Source organism: Microtus ochrogaster, linkage group LG3 (assembly GCF_000317375.1).
Source record: "Microtus ochrogaster isolate Prairie Vole_2 linkage group LG3, MicOch1.0, whole genome shotgun sequence".
In the NCBI taxonomy this organism is placed as follows: domain Eukaryota; kingdom Metazoa; phylum Chordata; class Mammalia; order Rodentia; family Cricetidae; genus Microtus; species Microtus ochrogaster.
In genome coordinates this window covers 13,056,428-13,065,079 of record NC_022029.1, presented here as the reverse complement: position 1 = coordinate 13,065,079, position 8,652 = coordinate 13,056,428, and the positions used below count along the sequence as shown (strand labels likewise).

Below are 8,652 nucleotides of genomic sequence, written 5' to 3'. Positions count from 1 at the left end.
CCAGGATAGGCTCCAAAGCTAGAGAAACCCTGTCTGGAAAAACAAAACAAAAAGGAAAAAAAAACACCTTTGAAAGGGGGAAATAAGGGGCTGAATTACATGGACCCCTGTCAGGTAGAAAGACAGGGAACAGTCTGCCTAGTTAGATGCATGTATTTTTCATTAAAAAATTTAAGATGGCTGGCTTCTGCTTCTCCTTCTCCAAGACAAAGACTTGCTGGGCTTTCACCTGCTAGCAAGATCTGTTTGTGAGACAGTCAAACTTCCCATCGTGGTAAGGAATGAACTAATCAATCTTCCTTTCTTTGTCTAGATTACCCAATTCCTTGCAATGATCCAAACCAGGAAATTCTGAAGGAGAAAAGGAACTCATCCCATTCCCAAACACACACACACACACACACACACACACACACACACACACACACACACACACGCAACGTTTGTCTCAGCCAGACAAACTCAGATACCATCTTTGTGGTTGCGCCTCACTGGAAGTCTGGGTCTTAGTGTTCTTAACTATGCATTTCTGCTTTCAATAAAACTTGGCTGAGTGTTAAGAGCTCGATTTTCCTACCCTTTTATTCTTTGACTTACTGGAGAAAAGGAAGCGCTCAACACACACAGTCAGTGATGTATATTATAAGCAATTGGTTATATTCAGCTGCTTCAATTTACCACAACCCTGAAAATGCCTTGAAAGTTTGTTGCTCCCTTTAGCAGACATATTTCTACATTACATCACAACGAAGATAGTTTTATTTATTGGCATGTGCCTTATGAAAACATATATGTAAAACAAAATCCAATTTTTTTTAAAGATGACAAAGAAGCAAACATTAAGAATTAATATAGAAAAAAGACAGTTCTTCTGCTAAACTGTTCTCACACAAGATCAGAGTTCAGTTCGCAGTGTGGTTAATAATTACTTGTACCTTCAGCTTAAGGGGATCCAAACCCTTTTCTGGCCTCTAAGGTCACAGCAATTAACAAGCATACACATACACACACAATTAAAATTCAAATTTTTTTTTAAAGAATGAATGTAGCAACTAAACAAACTACAAATATTGTGAAATGATCCATTTATTCTTTATAATATTCTAAATGTAGAACAGGGCATCTATTCTGGAGTTAAGGAAATGAAGCTCAAAGAGTTAAGCACTTTGTCAAAGTCTAGTAAAGGATTTCTGGTCTCTGAATGCATGATCTTGCTCCTTGTTTGCATCCACATTAGTTTTACAGAGTGCTTTGTGTATAGCTATAGTGCAAACTGTGATAAATGCTTCAGGTGATGGAAAGCAATTATACACAACTTAGTTCTGCAATCATTCTTCTGAGTGGGAGCCTCATGATTGCAATTTGATCTTAAATTTTATCAGTCCAATTTTCATTGACATATTTTTTTACTGCTTCTGTGTGAAAATAATGGTATTCATTATGTCCACTTAAATACTTTATATGATCTGTATGGTGTCATGTCTTGCTCAAACAGCTGCATCTTTCAATGAGTAACTTTTACAAACCATATCTTCTTAAAGGAAATTCAGCAACAATCAATTTACATTACAAATTTAGTATTACAAAATGAATGGGTTATGAAGATAGGGATTAAGGGGGTGCCCTTACAGAACAATTAAAACTAACCAACCTTATACCTAAAACGTTATCTTGACAAGAACGAAAGTCTACAAATGTTTAGGATGATGTGTTTGCTTCAGGGGCATCTGAGTCCACGGTGGGGAACCTGTGCCTCTGGATGGCAGATGCTTGCTTTAGAAAAATTCTGGTCTGGAGTTATCTGCTGCTAGAAGGCAAGAAGATACATGGTGACTACAGTTAGCAACTGGGGTGGCTTAGTTCATAGTAGTGGGCATGTGCATAGATCTTTGCATTTTCATGGCTTAATCTGAGTTATTCCTGGAGAGAAGAATCCATCCCTTAGAAAAAAAGAAGAGAATCTCACTACACTTCTTCATCAGCTTTCTCTGGATGTTGGTGATCTCCCTAGTGTAACTGGAGGTTTCTTTCCCACTAGCCAGTTTTTGTACCCATTCAGATGGTTAGTACAACTTATAAATGCTTGGCCAATGATTCAGGCTTATTATCAGCTAGCTCTTACATTTAAATTACCCCCCCCCCCCTTTTACTGATGCTTTGCCACGTGGTTTGTGGTTTGTTACCTCATTTGTTTACATGTGTTGCTTCTTCAGTGGCTGGCTGGCGTCTCTCAGACTCTGCCCTTCTCTTTATCTCTGCTTAGATTTCCCGCCTGGTTCTATCCTGTCTTGCCATAGGCCAAAGAAGCTTTACTTATCAACCAATGTGAACATGTGTACATGTTCACAGTGTACAGAAAGACCATCCCACAGCACCCTAGTACTCTAGTAATGTCCCAGTCCTCTGTATTTTTGATAAATCATGGTATTCTAGTTGCCTTTCCTTTTCCCCAAAAGTACAGTGAAATTTTCATTATTTTTGATATAATCTGAGAGATGCCTATTGTATTGCCAAGGCAGTGAGTACAAAACGTGAAACAGCGTGGGGATTCATGGAAGTAGTTAAAACAGCTGCAATCTCCTCCTGCCTGTTCCTCTCTTTTCCTGGAGAGGGGTAGGTTATACCAACAGATGTTTCAGTTTTGTTCTGTGAAGACTGATGAAGACTTTCTTCCAGAAATAAGTCTGCAGCACTCTTTATTACATCTCCTTAGGTATAGACAGGTTTCTCTGTGGGTAACACTCCACAGCAGCTGGAAGCACCTCTGATGTGCCTAATTAGTTAATGAAAGACAGGTAACTTTAGTGTCCTGGAGAAGTACTGATGATCTCCTGTTGAATGCCTTCTCAGCGCCTCAAAAGTATCTTCAGATGCTTGACCCAGCTTGTCTAGTTCAATGTAAATCGTTCTTCATTAATTAGGTGAAGCATATGGTTGAGGATGTAGCTCAGGGGTAAAGCACTTCCTAGCGTACACCGAAGCTCTGGGTTTACAAGTTCAATCCACTGAAGACTAAGGCAGCGTCCGCTCACACAAGGCAGACAGCCTCTGCTCCTCCAAAATTTGCAGCATTTTTCTTCAAGATTAAATATTTGCAATAAAGTTGGGTAGTTTTCTTTTCTCTTTTCTTTTCTCCTTTTCCCCTCCTCATTTCCCTTTCCTTTATTGTCCTTCCCTTCCCTTCCCTCCCCTTCCCTCCCCTCCCATCCCCTCCCCTTCCCTTCCCTTCCTTTTTCTGTGCTGGGCACAGAACTTGGGGCCTTGCCCATGGTTGAATACAAATAGAAGGCTATATAAAGACTTCTTAGAACTATTAAAGGCTCTCATAGAAACTCTGATTACATTTTAGCCTGAATTAACAACTTCTCAGTCCCCTAAGCACTTTAGGCTATAAACAAGCTGGGAAATAAACAGTCTTGCACTGGGCTCCAAAAGCTGCCAGTTACGGAGCTCATACAACTAATTAACCCCACACATCTTCAAGTGACTGCAAGTTCAAATGTTTTTACTCAAAATAGAACTGTGCTACACATTTGCATGTAACCACAGTAAGGGAAGGAAATTGACTGTTTTTAATCAGTGATCTAATTAAAGCTAATACTTAAAAGTAAATGTGGGCTAAAAACAATGAAGCGCAGCGTACAGTGTTAATGTAAACAGCACTAAAGGAAGATTTTATTGTTTCTAAATCATCAGTCTAATTAAGGGAAACCCTTTAAGAAGCACTGGTTCAGAAACAGCCATAGTGCTGAGTGTAGGGGCGCACGCTGAAGAGGTAGGAGAATCTCTGTGAGTATGAGGACAACCTGGCCTATATTTCAAGCTCTGGGCCAGCCAAGGCCATTATTTTTGAGACCTTGTCTCAAAATAACAACAACAACAAACCCTAAACAAACAGAAAATGACCACAGTGAAGCCTGATACTGCAGCTCAGTTTCAGACAATCCTCTGGGACCCACACTTCCTCTCACCACACTGTGGTAGAAGGAACACAGCACACTGGAAAATGTGGCTCCTGCAAGCCTTGTGCTTCTTCCCAATTCTGTCTGCCTTGTTGAAACCCTAGAGTACATTTCTAACGCTAGTCTTCAAGGTCTATTCCCTTTTTTGGCCACTTCCTCTTCCCGAGGCTGACTACCAATGTTCTGTTATTGAAGTACTGAAATCCAGAAACCAAAGGAAACCTTTAACTCACCTAATTAACATGCCCAATTAAAATTAAACACCTCATCCTAACACTGGGTTTTCCATTTTCCATTTATATAAACTGCCATTTGCCCATGGGCCCAGGACGAATACCCTAGTCCTCTTCCACGTCTCCCTTTTCTTCTGGCTCCTTTACCAGGGCATCCTAGCCCGTTCTAACACAGACTTCCCCTTTTCTCCTCTTCAAAATCATACCTGCCAGGTTTTTAGCGCTGTTCTCTGCCTGAGTCAGAAAGCAGCCACTTTAACTTTTCTACCCACTCCATAAAGGATCTCTCCGTGAAAAGAGGTGTTGGATGTGGTTTGTGCCTAATCCAGGGTCCAGGATCTGGAAGGAAGCCACTGCAGTGCACATACGCACACACAGGGGGAGGCGTTCTCCTTCACAGTTCATCTAAGTTTAGCTGCTGAAGTGTGCGGGTCCCTGAAATTACCTGGCGAGTGAGAACAAAGCTCAAAGCACACAACAAACCCACTTAAGAGTTTATTAGAGGAGACACATGAACAGGCCTGGGGAAGTCAGTGTGAAGAAAAGAGAACTTGAAGATGGTGTGTCCAGCTTTTAAAGGCAGCCTAGCGCATGCACACAGGGGATGGATAAAGCTAAGCCATACGCAGATGATGGAGCTCACGCATGCATGCAAGGGCTTATGTGGCTGCGTCATACATAGGTGATGCAACCATGCCACACATAGGTCACGCAGGGCCTTTTAAGGTCCTCGGGGCAGCTAAGTATTTTGCCTGAGTGCTTGTCTGCACATGCTTGGCCCTGACACCCAGAAGTGCTTGCCACTGCTGTGTAGCTGGAATTCACATTCTACCCTTTTGTTTATTATACAAATTTGGGGATCTGGGGTGAGAATGGGGAGTCATCAGATCTCTCATGACTGCTTCCTGCTGATTTTGTGGGTGTTGTCATGTCTTTTGAGACTGCTTCTTGCTGATTTTTGAGTGTCGGAGAGTTGACCACATCTTGGGGTGGCTGATTACTTTCGTGTTTTTCAGGCCCTTTGGAACTGTTTGGCTGACAGCTTGGACCTTGCAAGATGCTGGAAAGGCAGAAGGTTATGTCTTGAAAAAATTTTAGATTCTGTGATTGAGGGGGGAGAGTTTCAAGGTTGAAGATGGAGGGGGTTTTGGAGGTGGAGGAGGGAGTTTCCAAGGGTCCTGAGACCAGGAATGATAAGGGAGAATTAATACTTATTCTGGGTGAGTCCGAGTCTGGTCCGTTTAGATAGGTCCAATTTGGCTCTCTGGAGCTTATGAAAAATATTTAAAAAGAAATAAATTTTAGACATATGAAAAGCTTATGTTTACAATAGTATAGTGTTGAAATAGAAGATGTGGAGGATGGAAGAAAAGAAAAGGAATTATTAGAAACGGGAAGTATTAGACCCCTCAATGTTTTTATCTGAGGCAATTCTTAAGGCACATGTTCTCTTTAGCATCATGGTATTACTTTAACATCCAGGAGACACTGCTGCAGTCAGTGATAAACCTGTTAAAGTCTGTTTTGTGAGTTTTTTGGAGTTTGGGGCTGTGACTGTCCCCAAACTCATAATTGTTTTTTTACCACCTGGGCTTTTGGCAATCCTTGCACCTCTGGCTCTATCTTTAGTGATGGTCTCTGTAATAACAGCTGAGTGGTTAACTGAAAATTTAAGTATGACATTGGAGATATAGAAAAATTGGTAAAGCAGATAGGAGAAAGAGGAAGAGGGAGAGTATATGGGGATTTTGGCAGAGGAGAATTGAATACGGTGATGAAACTTTATTCTTCTAGAACTGGAGAAAAAGTGGCTGATCTTGGTGTCCTCTGGAACTTAAGGGAGCAGGGCCCTGTTGAGTTACCATATAGGAGGGGGCATGTTTAGCTGGAAAAGTAAAAGGTTTGAGATGAGACAGGTAGATCCAATAAGAAAGGCCCTTGAGCTTGGTAGCTGTGGGAATTACAAGAATTATTTTAAAGTGGTCCTGCAATTTAGGGGAAAGGGGTGAGAGGCCTTGGTTGGGGGGGGGGAGAATAATACCTGATCTCTTATTTTAATTGACAGTGGGCATGGATCGACATATGGTTGAGGTAATGAGTAGTTGGTAAAATCCCATAATAGGGAGCAAATATGAGATAACAGTGGGGTAAGCAGGTGATCAAGAAGGGGAGAAGTTTTAGGTGAGAGGCTGGGGACTAAAACTGGCCACCCATACATGAGTTCAAAGGGCATGATGGAAAGGGGGCTTTGGGGAGAGCCCTAAGCCTTAGTAGGGCCAGAGGCAAAAGTTTTACCCAGTCAAGGTGAAGCTCCGGTGACATCTTAACAAGAAGAATTTTTAAGGAATGGTTAGTTTATTCTACCTTCCCTAAAGACTGAGGATGGTATGGGATATGAAAATGCCAGGGAATGTTAAGAGCCTTAGATAAAGTTTGAGAGATCTGGGAGGTAAACTCTGGGCCATTCTCTGACTGAAGAGACATTGGGATTCCAAACCAGGGGATAATTTCTCAGAGAAGAACATCAGAAACTGTCTGGCCCCTCTTGTTAGTGGTGGGGAATGTTTCTATATACCCAGATATGGTGTCCACCAAAACCAGGAGTATTTAACTCATCTGACTGTGGGCATATGAATAAAATCAATCCGCCAGTCAGTTCCTGGAAGGGAGCCCCTGGCATGGTGAGTGGAAAAGGAAAGCTACACTATTTGATCTTGGGAATCTGACTTTTGACAGATTTTACAAGAGGCAGTGATAGCTTTTAAGAACGCTACATCCTCGGAGGTAGGTTGGAGATGAGCCTTGACAAAATGAAACAAAGCTTTGCTATTAGGATGAAAGAGCTGATATAGGTAGGACAGAATTCACGGAGTGTCAGGTGGTATCTGCAAGAATGTGAATCCCCTGAGGTGACTGAGGTAGGTTTGGGCTCAGGAATGCTGTTGTTCTAGCTACTTGGTCAGCCCAGTTATTTCTCTTGGAAATAATGGAACTGTCAATGTGATGAGACAGAGAGTGAATGATTCCTATAGCTTTGGGGAGATGGGAGGCGTTTAAAATGTCCATAATGTAACCTGAGTTAGTTATGGAGCCTTCTTTCGTTATAAGAAGCCCACGATCCTCTGATGATGGCGGTACCAGCTCTCTGCTAGAAGGCAACATACTGCCTCGCAGAAGCTGGCAGGCACCGTGCCCACTACGGTCGGTCTCCCGGGCACTGGGCCACTGCCCCAACCCCTGTCCTCGGAATGGAGCCAGAGCCAGCGGCTCAGAAGCAGCCCCGGCCGCGGAGGAGAAGCCACAGGGCCTCAGTGCTCTGTGAGGACCGAGCTGCAGGGCCTCTGGCTGTCAAACCCGGGCCGGTGCGGACGGGAGATGCTCCCTTCTGAGAGGCAGCTCCTTCACGTTTTTAACACCTGGCCCTCACTGGGACTTCACTTTGAAAAGAAAGCGAAGAGAGAAAGATGATGATGTTGTAAGCCTTAGCAGCCTTGATCTGAAGGAACCAAGCAATAAAAGAGTTCCGCCTCTAGCTCAGGTCACATCCTTGGCAAACTTAATCTCTCCCGTCAGCATTGGACTAAGCTCCCAAAGTCCCAGTGAGGAGCAGAGGAGGGAGAACATGAGCATGGAAGTCAGGACCACGAGAGGTGTACCCACCCACTGAGACAGTGGGGCTGATCTATTGGGAGCTCACCAAGGCCAGCTGGATTGTGACTGAAAAAGCAGGGGATAGAACCAGACTCTCTGAACATGGTGGACAATGAGGGCTGATGAGAAGCCAAGGACAATGGCACTGGGTTTTGTTCCAACTTCATGTTCTGGCTTTGTGGGAGCCTAGCCAGTTTGGATGTTCACCTTCCTAGACCTGGATGGAGGGGGAAGGACCTTGGACTTTCCACAGGGCAGGGAACCCTGACTGCTCTTCAGACTGGAGAGGGAGGGGGAGAGGAATGGGGGGAGGGGAAGAGGGGCGAGAGGAGGGGGAGGGAAATGGGAGGCTGGGAGGAGGCAGAAATTTTTTTTCAATAAAAAAATAAAAACCACAGGATATGTTGGATAATAAAAAAAAATAAATAAATAAATAAAAAGAAATGGAGCAGTCAGGCGCTTTGGTCAAACCATACAGTTATTTACCTTTCGTGGTGACCATAGATCCCCAGCCTCTGCCCAGAAGTCATTCAGAAGGTCTACGGTCCCAACACCCACTAAGAGAAGAAGTAGTGTGCTATGGTTGGAGATGCTAGACATCAGTATGAAGGAGTCCCTGACCACTCGAGAGATCAAACGTCAGGAGGCCATACATGAATTGTCCCAAGGCGAACAGGACTTAATCGAGGACCTCAAGCTTGCTAGGAAGGCCTACCATGATCCCATGTTAAAGTTGTCTATCATGTCAGAAGAGGAACTCACACATATATTTGGTGATTTGGACGCTTACATACCTCTGCATGAAG

At 43.4% G+C, this 8,652-nt stretch overlaps 1 pseudogene; it reads left to right on the top strand.

The window, feature by feature from the left end:
• The first annotated feature begins 7,443 nt into the window (after positions 1-7,443).
• Positions 7,444-8,651, top strand: LOC101980462 (annotated as a pseudogene).
• The last annotated feature ends 1 nt before the right edge of the window (position 8,652 follows it).